Raw genomic sequence first — 16,988 nt, forward strand, 5'->3', positions numbered from 1 at the left:
TAAAACGTGGATGAATTAACTATGTAGATAGTGATTATTAAATATGATGTAAGTGAGATCATTTCCATCCTGGATCCAGGTCTCCAAGGATGGGAATTCAACATCCAGGGGTTTTCAAATTTCTGAAAAGATGGGGCAGAAAGGGGAGGTGAGGTAACATTACTGGTGAAGTAGGAGATTAACACAATTAGGACATTCGCCTGGACAGTGTAGTATCTATATGGGTGGAACTGCTGTACACCAAAGGGGATTAAAGAAAACACATTCATAGGAGTTGTGTGCAGACCAACCAAACAGTAGTTGAGTTTGAGAATGGCATCAAACAGAAACTAAGATGCATGTAGTAAATGGATGACTTCAACATTCATATTAATTACTACCAGTTTGACTAGTCAAATCTGATGGAGGAGGATTTCCTGGAATGTATGAGGGTTGGTTTCCTTGACATGTTGGTTGAGGAACCAACTCGAGAGCAGGTCATCCTACATTGGGAACTGTGGCGAAAGAGGACTAGTTCGTAACCTTGTGGTGCCATATCCTTTGGAGAAAAGTGACCATAATGATAGAATTCTTCATTAAGATGGAGAGAGACATAGTTAAATCTGTGACTAGGTCCTGAAATTAAAAAGAAGCTAACTGTGCTATGAGGCATATATGAGCACTTAAGGGAGTGGCCCATGAAATAGTGGACACATTGGTGATCATTTTCCAGCATTCTATAGACTCTGGAGGAATTCCAATTGACTGGACGGTAGATAATAATACCGCACTTTTTAGAAAAAGGAGGAAAGAGAAAATGGTGAATTATAGGTTGGTTAGCCTGACATCAGTGGAAGCAAACACTGGAGTCAGTTATTAAGTATGTATTAACTCCACATTTGGAAAGTGGTAACAGGATTGGTCCAAGTCAACATGGATTCACTAAATCATGTCTAACAAATCTTCTGGAATTTGAGCAAGTAACCAATAGAGTGGAAAATGTGAATCAGTGGATGATGTGCACCTGAACTTTCTGAATAGAGAATTAATTGGCTGACAGGAAACCATAAGTTGGAATAAACGGTCCTTTTCAGATTGGCACGCAGTGATGGGTGGTGTCCTGGAGAGTTCAGTGCTGGGACCTCAACCGTTCACAACATGTGTTCATTCCTTTATTGAAATCATTGATGTAATAGCTCCAAATTTGCAGACAACACTAACTGGGTGGCAGTGTGTGCTGCATGGAATATGCTAAGAGGCTGCAGAGTGACTTGGACAGGCTGGCTGAGTGGCAAATATTTGGAAAATGCAATATAACGTTGATAATTGTGAGGTTGTCCACCTTGGTGGCAAAAACAGGAAGGCAGATTATTATTTGAACGGTGGCTGCTCTGGAAAAAGTGAGGTGCACTGAGACTTGGATGTCATGGCAGAATGGTCATCAAAGCTTGACATGCAGGTGCAGCAGGTGGTCCCTTTAACAGCATTGATGTACAGAGCGATCTTAAGGTCCTAGTCCATAACTCCCTGAAAGTGGCCACAAAAGTAGATAGGTTAATAAAGATGGTGTATGGCATGCTTGCCTTTATTGGTCAGGGCATTCAGTACAAGAGTTGCAGCTTTATAAGATTTTGGTTAGGCCATACTTAGAGTATTACATTCAATTCAATGTTACAGGAAGGATATGGAGACTCTGGAGGGGGTTCAAAAGAGATTTACTGGGATGTTGCCTGAATTAGAGGGTATGAGTTATAAGGAGGGACTGGAAAACTAGGATGGTTTTCTCTGAAATGGCAGAGGCTGAGGGGAGACCTGATAGAAGTTTTTAAAATTGAGATGCACAGATAGGATCGATAGTCGGAACCTTTTTCCCTAGAGTTGAAATGTCTAATACTAGAAAAGATGTATTTAAGGTCAGATGTGGAAAGTGCAAAGGAGATGTGATGGACAATCTTTTTTTACACAGAATGGTAGATGCACGGAACACCCTGCCAGACCTAGGGGGTGGTGGAGGAGGCAGACACAATAGGTGCATTTAAGGGGCTTTCAGATATACACATGAATAAGCAAAAAATGAAGTGACATGAACCATGGGTATACAGAAGGAGTTCGTTTAATTTGGCGTCATGTTTGGTAAAATATTGTGTACTGAAGGTTCTGTTCCTATTGTGTACTGTTCTATGTTCTATCGAATGCCTTAGGATTCTGTTTAGTCTGACTTGCCAAGGTCATTTCATGGTCTCTCCTTGCTCTCCTAATTCTCTGCTTGAGTTCTTTCCTGATTTCTTTATGTTCCTCAAGCCCTGTCCAATTTTATCTTCCTGAACCATACGTGTTTCTTTTTCCTTTTGACTCAATTCATAACCTCCCTCATTACCCAAGGGTCCCTTACCTTGTCCCTTCTTCTTACTGAAACATTCAGTCCTGAACTCTGACAACCTGATGAAGTCAGAGTAGGTCCTTAACCTGGCCAATAACAACTGCTCCCAATTAACTCTTCCTAGCTCCTGCCTAATACTGTCATAATTTGCCCTACCTTTCCCACAAGGTCCTGACTTATCTTTATTCATAGTTATCTTAAAATTTAAGGAGTTGTGATCGCTGTTTCCAAAATGATTTTCCACTGAAAGGTCAGTGACGTGGCCAGACTCGCTAGCCAATACAAGATCCAGTATGGTCCATCCTCTAGTTGAACTCTCTGCTATTGTGAACATTGCTGCCTTTAACATAAAATAGATCCCAGTAGGTTTTGCCATTGTGAAGACATTTGTTCTAATTTTGTGTAAACCTCAAAATACATTGCATTAATGGAAGATTATAAAAATCAATTATGCATATTTCATTTTATTTCACAGCTTCAAATTAGAAATATAGTCAATTATACGTGTTATTACTGTTTGCATCATCATCATCATCATCATTTTGGGAGCCAGATGTTTCAATATCTCTATGTAATGGTAAAATTTCTCCAAAAATTGCATATTTTTAGATAAGCAATGATATCAAAAATTCTAATAAACATGCAGATCAGGTTCCGATTCCCCACATTTTCCTTTTACTTTTGGCCTGAACCTTGAATCAAAAGCAACAGTCTGACGAAATAAAGATTTCCTGTCTACAGAGTAAGAACTTAATTTTCATCAGGTTGAAAGATATCAGTGGTATCCTGCTAGTATTGGGTGACATCCTGGAAACAAACGCTATAATATTGTCTTCAGTTTCCTTTGCTACACAGTAGCTACATAGCACTTAGAAAAATTTAAATACAGGATGAATGTCCACTGAAGTTTATGAAGTAAAACAGTATGCACGTATATAGCCAAAATTGTCCACAGATTACTTCACCTTCTAGGAAAACAATTTTAAAACATTTTTTATTATTTCTTGTGACTGATCAATATTATATGTTCCTGGCATTAAGCAAAACAGAGAGAGGTCAAGTTCTCTGACATAACTTATTTGAAATATAGTTCTCTATCAGCAGATCTCATGTCATGTTGCATAAGTACAAGCTGTCTCTTCTTACTCTGAACTATTTTAACTGTACCCATTTGATCCTAGAGTTGACCCTGGATCACTTACTTTCTGGATAGGAGCCCAGGACACGATGCTTGTGATTTCTGGATGACAATAGTTTTGACAGCTATATGGACCAGCTCATGAAGTCTCAGACATTTTCTCCAATGACAGCCAATATCCACAGTTTTTTTTAAACCAGAAACAGAATCAGAAATTGCTCAAAACCCAGGTCAGGCAACACCTTTGGAGAAAGAGGTAATATTTTGGATCTGGTGAACTTTTTTTCAGAAAGATAGGAGTTTTCCAAATATGAGGGCCAGCTCGGCCAGGCAGAAGAGGCATTGATGGAGGGGGATGATTCAGGCATTTTTTTCCAGGAAAACATGGAGCCCAGAGATCATCCAGATGAGGGTTGGGCATGTAAAGGAATTGCACCTCCATAGTAAAGATGGGGTACCTGAGGCCTGCAAACTGGAGGTTATGAAACTAACAAAGCATCGTAGGTAACACTGATGCAAGTGGAACGTGGCTGGACAAAGAGAAATCATCAAGTCGAGGTGGAAAGAGATGAGTTCTGAGAGGCGGAGCAGGCAGAAACAATAGGTGGGTGTCCAGATGGATAAAGGAATCTATCAGATGGGAAGAGGATTCTTGTCAAAGGAAGTGATGGGACAAGAGTTCAATGTCATGTTATACCCAAAATTCATTTGAGGTAGGGGCACAAAGGGATAAAACTAAGACTTTTTACTAGTACAGAATGTTTGGTATCAGAATGAAGATCCAAAAGGAATAGTAAATACACAACAACAGGTGGCATTGGGAGATGACATGGAGTCAGAGGGAAGTGGAAGTGACGGAGGTTCCAGAGGGGTATGGTAAATCTGAGTTGTTGCATCTTGCATTCCTTAATGTCTGAAAGAAAAAAAATACCTTGTTAGAACATCAAATAACCTGGAGGGTGAAGTGGAACTGGACAAGGCTGCTCTGAACCAGCATGAGGCAGTGCTGACAGAGTTCGAGAGTGAGCATACTGCAATGCGTAGGACTGAATGTGGATCTCTGAAAGCAGTGAGAACAGGTACCTGTGGAACATCGTATATCATGGTGGATTCAATATTCAATACTAGACTTGGAATCCACTTTGTCTCCAGCTCAGACTGACCCTGTCATTAAGAAATGTGATGTGGCTATGGTAGTGAGTTTTCACAAATAACTTGTCAAACACCAGGACAGACGATGCAAGTAATAACCGTGTACAATAAAAAATAGAACTGAGATCCTGATGGAGAGATGTGCAGAACTTCAATGTGGGCATACCTGGAGGACATGTGGCAATGAGTTAAGCATTAAACAAAGAACAAAAGAATTTCAGGTGCTGGTGAACAAGAAACAAACAAAAATTGCTGCAAAAAGAAACTCAGCAGGTCAGGCAGCACTGTTGGCAACACCTTCCATTGAGTGCTCTGTATGTACGGGAAGTATCTAGGCAATTTTCTACATTGTCAGGCAAATGCCTGTTTTGAAACTGTTCTGGATAAGCTTGGCTAGGGGAGGAGCAAGTTCTAAAGCACAACTCTTCAGTACCAGTCCTAGAATGTTATTCTGTCATAGAGTAGAGAGTGTGGTACTAGAAAAGCACAGCAGGTCAGGCAGCATCTGAGGAGCAGGATAATCAACGTTTTGGACAAAAACCTTTTATCAAGAATGAGGCTTGTGAGCCAAGGGGGTGGAGAGATAAATGGGAGGGATATGGGGCTGGGGGCAAGGTACCTGAAAGTGCAAAGGGTAGATGGAGGCAGGGGTAATGGTGATAGGTTGGAGAGGAGGGTGGAGTGGATAGGTGGGAAGGAAGATGGACAAGTCATGAGGGCGGTACCAAATTGGGAGGTTGGAACTGGGATAAGGTGGGGGGAGGAGAAATGAGGAAACTGGTGAATTCACTAGTTTCATTTCCTCTCCACCACCTTATCCCAGTTGCAACCTTCCAATTCAGCACCGCCCTCATGACCTGTCCTACCTGTCCATCTTCCTTCTCACCTATCTGCTCCAGCCCCCTCTCCAACCTATCACCATTACCCCCACCTCCCATCCACCTATTGCACTTCAGCTACCTTGGTCCCCAGCTCCATCTTCTCCCATTTATCTCCCCATCCCGTTGGCTCGTAAGACTCATTCTTGGTGATGAACTTTTGCCTGATACACCGATTCTCCTGCTCTAATGCTGCCTGACCTGATGTGCTTGTCTAGCACCACACTCTTGACTCTGATCTCCAGCATTAACAGTCCTCACTTTCTCCATAGTGTCATAGAGTCATACAGCACAGAAACAGACCCTTCAGTTGCTGACCATAATCCCAAACTAAACTAGTCCCACTGGCCTGTTCCTGGCCCATATCCCTCCAAACCTTTGCTATCCATACTGTATTTATATCCACATACACCACTTCCTCAAAGTTTATTCTACACACAAACCAGTATTTCAAAAGACATGAGGGACCTTAATGTGCTCCCTGGTCTTGAAATTCCCCATCCTATGGAAAAGACAGCTACCATTAACTCTATCCATACCCCTCATTATGTTATAAATCTCTTACACTCCAGTGAAAAAAGTCCTAGTCTATCCAGTGTTTCTTCATAACTCAAACCTTCTATATCCAGCAACATTCTGGTAAATCCCTTCTGAACCCTCTTCAACCTAATATCCTGCCTATAACTGGGCAACCAAAACTGGACGCTGTACATGAGAGGAGGCCTCACCAATGTCATGAACAACCTCAACATGACTTGCCAACTTCTGTACTCAGAGTACTGAGCAATGAAGACAAGCATGCCAAATGCTTTTTTAACCACCTTGTCTATATATGACGCAAACTTCAAAGAGTTATGTACCCTTAGTCCTTCTGTTCTACAACATTACCGAAGGCCCTACCATTAATTGTTGTCAGAGTCCATAGCCTTTGCCTTCAATTGTTTCTTGATATCACATGGAGTAACTCAAATTGACTGAATTTGTAATTCTGGGGACTCCAGGAGGATCAAGGTATTGATCATCTATTGAGCACTCTTTTCTAATGATTGTTGTGAATGACTAGACTCCCTACAATAGGAAACAGGCCAATTGGCTCCACAAGTCCATACTGACCCTCCAAAGAGTAACCCATCCAGACCCATTTCCCTACCCTATATTTATCGTGACTAATGCACCTAAGACTACGGGCAATTTAGCATGACCAACTCACCTGAGCTGCACATCTTTGGGTTGTGGGAGGAAACCGGAGCACCCAGAGAAAATCCACACAAATGCGAGGAGAACGTGCAAACTCCATACAGCCAGTCGCCCAAGGCAGGAATTCAACCTGGGTCCATGCCACTGTGAGGCAGCAGTGCTAACCACTGAACCATTGTGTCTCCCTAAATGCTTCAGCCTTCTCTTTGCACTAATATCCTGGGCTGCCCCATCATTAAGGATGGGGATATTTGTGGAGTCTCCCCCTCCACTGAATTATTTAATTGCCCACCACCATTGTTGACTGGATGTGGCAGGACTGTAAAGCTTAGATTTGATCACCTCTGTCTATGACTTGCTGCTTATGCTATTTGGCATGAAAATAGTAATGCTTGATAGCTTTATCAGGGTGACATCTCAATTTTAGGAATGCCTGGTGCTGCTCCTGGCATGTGCTCCTGCACTCTCCATTGAACCAGGATTGATTCCTTGGCTCGATGGGAATGGTTGAGTGGCCAGTCCTTGAAGTTGCTGGAGTACAATTCTGTTGCTGTAAATGGTGCACAACACCTCATGGATACTCAGTCTTGAATCTGCAGATCTGTTCAAAGTCTATCCAATTTAGCATTGTGTTAATGCCACACAACACAGTGGAGGTTATTGTTGATATGAAGTGGGACTGTCTCCATAAGGACTTGCAATTGTCAATTGAATTGATACTGCCATGGACAGATATATCTGCAGCAGCAGATTAAGGATGAAATCAAATGTTTTTCCTCTTGTTGGTTCCCTCAGCACCTGTTGCATATCCAATCTAGCATCTATGTTCTTTAGGACCTGACCAGCTAAGTCAGTGTTGCTGCCAAGCCACTGTTAGTGGACATGGAAATTCCCTCCCACCCAGAGTGCATTTCATGCCCTTGCTACTCTCAATGCTTCCTCCAATTGTTGTTCAATATAGAGCAGTGAGGGACAATGGTACATGATAGTTAGTAGAAGGTATATCTGAAGCCATGAGATTTGAAGTTGAAAAGTTAATGTTAAGGACTCCCAGCACAACCCCCTCCTGATCCACCTCTGCTGGATCTGTCCTGCTGATGGGACAGGACATATCCAAAGATAATGGTAGTGGTGTCTGGGACATTGGCTGTCTGTGAGGTATAATTCCATGAGTATGACTGTCAGGCTGTTGCTTGACAACTCTCCCTATTTTGGCACCAGCCCCCAGATGTTAGTGAGGAGAACAGGGCTGTTTCTGCTGTTGTCGTTTCCAGTGCCTAGGTTGATGGCAGTTGATCCGTCCAAATCCATTTCTCTTGAGACTTTGTAGATATTGATACAACTGAATAGCTTAAGCCATTTCAGCAGACAATTGAGAGTCAATCACATAGCTATGGGTTTAGAGTCACATGTAGGCCAGATGAGGTGAGGATAAGAGATTTTCTTCCCTGATGGACATTAACGAATCAGAAGGTTTTTCTGACCATTGAAAATGGTTTCATGATCATTATTAGATTCTTAATTCCAGATATTATTTTTATTGAATTCCAAATTCTACCATCTGTTTTAGTGAGTTTGAACCCAGGTCCCCAGAACATCAACTGAGTTCCTGGATTAATATATTCTAGCAATAATACCACTATGCCATCACGTGGATTTATTAATGTGGACTCATGAGCAATGATTTGGGGACTTCAAAACGGCTTGCCGTAAAAGGAAAAGAACAACAGACCAAACAAGCTTTGCTTGCTTGTGAAGTCAGGCCTGATTGCAAATTGCAGGCTGTACCTTGATATAAAAAGTTTCAACAGACACAGCAACTCAGAGAGCATTGTGTTTAAACAAGATCAATATCTGGCAACTGGTTCTGGCATATCCGGAAGAGACCCTATATTCAAGCAGATGGTAACTGAGGCCTCAAAAATGTTCAGTCTATCAGGGTGGAACCAGAATCAAATTTTTTTTTTCAAAACTGTCTTTTCAGAGAAATGGACTTAGCTGCTCACAAGATAGCATGAAAGTTTGAAAGCTCCCTGCCTAATCTGTCACAGTGCCCTTTCTACCAAAAGAGTAGACAGCGAAGTGAAAAGTTTCTTTGCCTGAGTGAGCTACAAAGGTGACCCTGATCAGTGATTCTAGAAAAGCAACCAAATAAACATCTATGCCTGTGAAGCAATACATCATGAAATCCATTTAACTAATCTGTCAAGTTTTTTTTCATTTTTCTTTACTTATCCCTTAACCTTTTTTCTTTTGAGTGAATGGGGTCTGAAAACAAATTTAATAGGTTTAAAGCATACATGTTAGATTACTGTGTTGTAAGTACAAAATTATTGTGTATTTAATAAATAGTTAAACATTTTATTTAAGATAAAAACTGGCATCTGGAAGTTACTTGCTAAGTCTGGGATTGATTATTGAAAAGTCTGGTTTGGAACCATTGGAGTGATTATTGGGGGTATTTGATGATTTAACTTTAGTATGTTGCAAATACAGAAGTAGAAAGATGGGTTTGGTTTAGCTGTCTGTCTCCATGTTGTAACACCTGCTAAACAGCAAATCTGGCCTAAATAAGTGTACAATTGGTGTCTTTCTTGAGACTGCAATTGCATCACGAGGAAGAAGAGTATCAGACTGGCAGCTTCTCTATCATAAGAAGCAACAAGTGGGTCTCTCATAGCATGTAAGGATGTAAGGCAGTTCTGTGGATTTGTATGAGAATGCTGTGCTTTTCCATGTGGTTTGTTGCGAATCTCTGCAGGCTCCTGAAAAATCATCCAGTAAAAGTGGCATTTGACTGGCACCACCACCTTTATCATTAACACTGGATGACTCTAGTATGCTCAAGCAAATGTATTTCCCATCTTTATCGCAGTTCATAAATCCACCAATTAGGTCACTGAACTTCATTTGCATTAACAATCCTTATTACCACCTTTACTAATTCTCATTAATACTTTGTGGGTCCATTTCCCACGTCACAGCTGACCTAAAGAATGATTTGGCCTGTGGGTGGGTGTAAAAGCATTGGCCTAAGGTCATAACTAAGGGTGCTAAGGGATGGTTCCAGCAATCAGAAGGGAGGAGAGATCCTCAATCAGAAGGGAGAAGAGATCAGGATGGCTGGAGAGATGTTGGGAATTAGGGTTGGATGAGCCTGAAACTACCTTCAGGGTTATGGGGAAGCATTTCTACATTCCAAGCCTACTAGGAGTGTTGAAAGGCATTTAGCTCTTGTGAGCTGACAGCCTCTATGTCCTTTCATTTGAATTAGCCAGACCTCCATGTCCCTAGTCCTGCCTCACTGGGTGGCACTGCAGCTCTGTGGTTAGCACTGCTGCCTCACAGTGCCAGGGAGTCGGGTTCAATTTCCACCGCAAGCCACTGTCTGTGTGGTGTTTGCACATTTTCCTCGTGTCTGCGTGGGTTTCCTCAGGGTGCTCTGGCTTCCTCCCAGATCAGGTGAATTGGCCATGCTAAATTGCCCCATAGTGTTAGGTGCATTAGTGAGGGGTAAATATAGGGTGGGGGAATGGGTCTGGATGGGTTACTCTATGGAGGATCAGTGTGGATCTGTTGGCTGAAGGGCCTATTTCCATACTGTAGGGAATCTAGTCTATACTACTGCCTCTCATGAATATCGTGCCCCTTAATTCTGTTTCTCTTTCCATAAGCTCTGACTGACTTACTGAGTGTTTCTAGACTGCCAGCATTCATAATATTTTGCTCATGATTATTTCAAGTTTCTCAGATTTAATTTTGGTTTCACCAGGTGCACATCCTGCAAATAAAAAGCAGCCCATTTTTCTGCCTCTGTGTAATTGGCAACCAAAATAGACTGATGTTGATGCTGCCTGTATTGCATAAAGTTCCATTGGTGTTTAGGTGTAGGTCATTCTCCACCAGATATGATGGAATACATTAGAAAAGAAATTATTTTGATCAACAATTCTGAGCGTTCACAATAGTGTTATGGACCAGACCAGTCGGACACAGCCTTCTCTAGGTCTATTAAGGAGATAGAGTTAAAGTTAACGTGAAAACACATAAGTGAAAGGAGCTGAATTCTATATGTGATTTGATTGGTCCACCACTAAACCTTAATCAAAACCTACTTTTTGTATTTTAACTCAAAGAATAAAGAAGAATTGGCATAACTTTGCTCTATTGATATACTTAAGGTACCATATTATTTAATCACTAATTATCAACTGTTCGAGTATAGGCAGCATCCCATAACCATACTTTTGGCAAAGGCATTTCAGTAAAACAGTTAGCTTGCGAGAATAATATCTCTCTCTTTTCCAGTAGAAAGAACCAATCTGATCTTTTCGTTTCATTTATGTCATCAACGGAAGCCTCTTTCTAGGACTTCATGCTAGCACCAGAGAACTCAAGTTTTCAGCTACAACACAGCAAAAACTACCAACTAACTGAAAGCAAAACCAAAATCCTTTCAGGTCTGGTAGCCTGACCCTGCCCACTCATGATTATTTTGACTCAAAGAGCAAAGACAATTACAGCACAAGAACAGGCACTTCGGCCCTCCAAGTCTGTGCTGATCCAAATCCTTTATCTAAGCCGGTCACCTATTTTTTAAAAGATCTGAATCCCTCTGCTCCCTGCCCATTCATCTTAAATGAAGCTATCATGCCTGCTCCTACCGTCTCTGCTGGCAACATGTTCCAGGCACCTAACCCCTTCAAGCAAAAAACTTTCAACGCACAACTCCCTTAAACTTTTCCCCTCTCACCTCGAACTCATGACCTCAAGTAATTGAGTCGCCCATTCTAAGAAAAAGCTTCTTGTTATCCACCCTGTCTATATCTCACATGATTTTGTAGATCTCAATCAGGTACCCCCCTCAACCTTGGTCTTTCTAATGAAAATAATCCTAATCTACTCAACCTCTCTTCATAGCTAGCATCCTCCACACAGGCAACATCCTGGTGTACCTCCTCCGCACCTCTCCAAAGCATCCACATCTTTTTGGTAATGTGGTAACTAGAGCTGTACGCTGTATTCCAAAAGTGGCCAAACCGAAGTCCTATACAACTGTAACATGACCTGCCAATTCTTGTACTTAGTACCCTGTCCAATGAATAAAAGTGTGCCGGATGCCTTCTTGACACTCTATTGACCTGCATTACCACCTTCAGGGTACAATGAACCTGAACACCCAGATCTCTCTATACATCAATTTGCCTCAGGACTTTTCAATTTACCATATAGTTCACTCTTGAATTGGATCTTCCAAAATGCATCACCTTGCATTTGCTTAGATTGAAATTCAACTGCCATTTCTCTGCCCAACTCTCCAAGCTATCTATATTCTGATGCATTCTGGGACAGTCCCTTTTGCTATCTGCAATTTCCCCAAACTTGCTAATCAGACCACCTATACCTTCCTCCAGATCATTTAATCCGAGCTGAAAATGTGTTGCTGGAAAAGCGCAGCAGGTCAGGTGGCATTCAAGGAGCAGGAGAATCGATGTTTTGGGCATGAGCCCTTCTTCAGGAATGAGAAGAGTGTGCCAGGCAGGCTAAGATAAAAGGTAGGAAGGAGAGACTTGGGGGAGGGGCATTGGAAATGCGATAGGTGGAAGGAGGTTAAGGTGAAGGTGATAGGCCAGAGTGGGAGTTGAGGTGGGGACGGAGAGGTCAGGAAGAAGATTGCAGGTTAGGAAGGTGGTGCTGAGTTCAAGGGTGGGACTGAGACAAGGTGGGGGGAGGGGAAATGAGGAAACTGGAGAAATCTGAGTTCATCCCTTGTGGTTCGAGGGTTCCTAGGCAGAAGATGAGGCGCTCTTCCTCCACCCATCGTGTTGCTATGGTCTGGCAATGGAGGAGTCCAAGGACCTGCATGTCCTTGATGGAGTGGGAGGAGGAGTTGAAGTGTTGAGCCACAGGGTGATTGGGTTGGTTGGTCTGGGTGTCCCAGAGGTGTTCTCTGAAACATTCCGCAAGTAGCTGGCCTATCTCCCCAATATAGAGGAGGCCACATCGGGTGCAGCGGATGCAGTAAATGATGTGTGTGGAGGTGCAGGTGAATTTGTGGCAGATATGGAAGGATCCCTTGGGGCCTTGGAGGGAAGTAAGGGGGGAGGTGTGGGCACAAGTTTTGCATTTCTTGCAGTTGCAGGGAAAGGTGCCAGATTGGGTTGGTGGGAGGGTGTGGACCTAACAAGGGAGTCATAGTGGGAGTGGTCTTTTCTGAACACTGATAGGGGAGGGGAGGGAAATATATCCCTGGTGGTGGGGTCCGTTTGAAGGTGGCGGAAATGACGACAGATGATATGATGTATATGGAGGTTGATGGGGTGGTAGGTGAGGACCAGTGGGGTTCTGTCCTGGTGACGATTGGATGGGCGGGCCTCAAGGGCAGAGGAGCGGGAAGTGGAGGAGATGCGGTGGAGATCATTTAATGTATATCACAAACAACAGTGGTCCCAACATGGATCCCTGTAGAACAACACTGGTTGCAGTTCTCCATTTTAAGAAACTCCCTTCTACTACTTCTGACATTTGCAGCCCAGCCAGTTCTCTATCCATCTTGCTAGTACACCCTGGACCTCATGTAACTTCACCTTCTCCATCAGCTTACCATGTAGAACCATATCAAATGCCTTACTGAAAGCCATATATATGATGTCTACAGCCCTTCCCGCAACAATCAATTTTGTCACTTCCTCAAATAATTCTATTAAGTTGGTAAGACATGACCTTCCCGGCATAAAACTATGCTGCGTATCACTGATTCGCTGATTATTTTTCAAATATAAGTAAATCCTATCCCTCAGTATCTTCTATAGCAGCTTCCCTATCACTGACGTCAGGCTCACTAGTCTAGAATTACCTGTATTATTCCTGCTACCCTTAAACAAGGGGTCAATGTTAGCAATTATTCAGCCCTCTGGGACCTCACCCATGTTCAAGGATGCTGCAAAGAAATTTGTTAAGGCCCCAGCTATTTCCTGTCTTGCTTCCCTCAGTCACCTGGGATAGATTGCATCTGAACCTGGGTACTTTTCCACTTTAATGCATTTTAGAATACCCAACACTTCCTCCCTCCTTATGCCAATTTGACCTTGAGAAATCAAACATCTATGCTTAATCTCAACATCAGTCATGTCCCTCTCCTCAGTGAGTACCGACTCACTTCTAAGCAAAGCTCCCAGGGAGATGTCAAAGCTGTTTACCAACTGTTTGTCTGAGGGAAATCTTCCAGCACCACTGACAACACCCCTCTACAAATAAAATAAGGTAGAATACATCTCTTAATAGCACAATGTTGCCCCAACAGCAACTCAAATCTGAAAAAATCAAAAGCTGTTCCATAACATTTCAGCACATCAATCATTTGAGAGGACCCATAAATATTTACACAGCTTCTTAATAAAAGTGATTATCATATATTATGAAATTTCAAGATCTTGCAGATAAGTCAGAGGATTCATGTAAATATCTCTCTTTTGAAACTCTGGTGAAGCAATTTGTTGGAATGGAGCTGCTGCTTTCATTACTGTGGCATTTCATTCAAATATGTTTAGTGATTTCACTTGTTTTGTATTTCATTAAAATGTATTCCAAATAATTTGGAGCAGTATATTAATGGACTGGATGGCTTATATACCCTCCTTAACAAGTGAAAATGAAGACACTAAAAAATAAACATGGCGCCTGTGATTTTTCCCATTTGTTGTTACAGAATAGTCGCGAGTAAGTTTCATAACACCTGTTCTGCCACGGTCCAGAGTGTGTCACTTCATCCAACTATATTCATTTCACATTATGTTCCAACTGTGATGGGAATGCACACTGCTGCTGTGACCTTCAGCTTCTAAGGATCTGTTGTCATGCTTAGAGCCCAGTGCACACTACTTTCAATGCTGCAAGTCAGTAACTGCTCTTCACATTGTGATGCTCACAATAATGCAAAAGATAAAGACATAATTGGGCTCCCTGCTTCACAGAAAGAGAGCTGGAAGTGATGGTGAGATTGTCACATTCCTTCCTCGCTAGCTGTAACAGAAGCTCACCCCATCAGAGACATGGTCAGTGCTATCTCCCGATGTGAAAAGGGATTGATCAACAGTGCAGAAAAAGGTAAATAATTCCTATGCACCATAAGTATAGGTGACACCATATTCTGTCTACTACTTCATACTCTCAAAGCAATCATTAATTCTGCCACTGTATACATATCTCTCCACAGCTAATGGACTACAAATTCTCAGCATTACAAGCATTATGACTACTCATGGGCTCATATCTACCTCATCCTCAAAATATATGAACAGTTTCTGGCCTCTGCATTTCCTATTCACCCACTGGGGCATGTCACCAAGTTTCTGCTCATGTATGACTACTTAATGCTCTTACCTCCTGCTTCTACTGTATTCAATCAAACCCTCGTCTCCTGCTAGTATTAGACTGATGAATGGACTAACTTCAAATAGTGCTGATCTTGCTTTGTGCACCTCCTGTGCAGTTGTAGCCTTGTATGCCTTGTTCAGTCTAAGCACCCTATGTCTGTCCTTGTTTTCTGCGATCTGCCTGTACTGTTCACAAAACACAGATTTTGACTGTTCTTAGGTACATATGACTGGTTGGAAATACTGGGTTGGTTTCCATGCCATATAACTCTATGGCATAAATTCTCATCCAGAAGCTCTGAGATGATGGACCAGCTCTACCTCAACCTTCTATGACTTTGCCATCCTAACATTTGTGGATAACTATGTGAAGGCTATAAACCCTGGTCATCAACATTCATCTGTGCCTCCTTAATAAATCCTATCTTACCACTTTTCCTGCCCTCACATCCTTAACCATTGACTAGAAATTGTTCTGGACTAGTCATATATGTATTATGGCTACATGAGCAGGTCAGATGCTGAGAATCTTGTAGTAATTCTGCTCCTGATTCTGCAAAACCTGTCCACCATCGACAGGGCACAAATCGAGAGTGTGTTTGAGGACTCTCCACTTGCCTGATGATTGCTAAAAAAAAGCTTGATATCTTCAGGAAAAAGTAGCCTGCTTTATTGGTACAACGTCAACATTCACTCGGTGCGTCAACAACCAACACTCAGTTGCAGTAATGTCTTACCTACAATGCCCGATAGAAATTCACCAAGATTCTTTGACTCCTTCCAAACTCACAACCATTACCATCTAGAAGAACAAGGGCAGCAGATACATTAGAACACCTCCTCTTGTAAGGTCCCCAAAACACTCACCATCCTGACTAGGAAACATATTCCCATGCATTAAAATGTTGATGGCTCAAAATGCTGGAACTCCCTCCCTAACAGTATTGAGAGTGTAAACAAAAGAGATGACAGTGGTTCAAAACGTTGCTCACCATGACCTTCTTAACGGCAATAAATTTTGTCCAGCCAGTTATCTCCATGTCCCATGAATGAATAAAAATCAGCTGAATGTTAGGTCCTGACACAGTGTGGCACGGACGTCTCTCAAGGTTAACATCATCATGCCTTCATAAGGAGCTCTCAGGTATGTGACTTTTTAGATTAGATCACTTACAGTGTGGAAACAGGCCCTTTGGCCCAACAAGTCCACACCAACCCGCTGAAGTGCACCCACCCAGATCCATTCCCCTATGTTTACCCCTGCACCTAACACTATGGGCAATTTAGCATGGCCAAATCACCTGACCTGCACTTTTTTGGGTTGTGGGAGGAAACTGGAGCACCCGGAGGAAACCCACACAGACACGGGAAGAATGCACAAACTTCACACAGTCAGTCGCCTGAGATGGGAATTGAACCTGGGTCTCTGGCGCTGTGAGGCAGCAGTGCTAACCACTGTGCCACCGTGCCGCCCATACCAAATATACAATGGTCAAATGCAGTGTCTAAATTCTACTAGGCACAGATTTCTGTCAGTTAATGGCCTGAAACTTCACTCGCTCTTTTCACATGCTCTTTTATGTTGTCCCTTTTATTTCATTTCAGTCAAACCATTTTATATTACAACTAACACATCTATTTTGTCCTTAAAACTCATATTTCTGAAGGTTTCTATACCTTTGCTGGTCCCATTGTGACCCCATGGGTTGAAGTGTGTCTATTTTAATGCAAGAAGTATCAGAAATAAGGGTGACAAACTCAGAGCATGGATCAGTAGTTGGAACTATGATGTAGTGGCCATTACGGAGTCTTATGTTTGTTAGATGATCAAATGAAATGGGGGGAAATAAAAGAGGTAGAGGAGTGGCATTGCTAATCAGAGACCGTAT

This window comes from Hemiscyllium ocellatum, chromosome 4 (genome assembly GCF_020745735.1).
Source record: "Hemiscyllium ocellatum isolate sHemOce1 chromosome 4, sHemOce1.pat.X.cur, whole genome shotgun sequence".
Classification (NCBI taxonomy): domain Eukaryota; kingdom Metazoa; phylum Chordata; class Chondrichthyes; order Orectolobiformes; family Hemiscylliidae; genus Hemiscyllium; species Hemiscyllium ocellatum.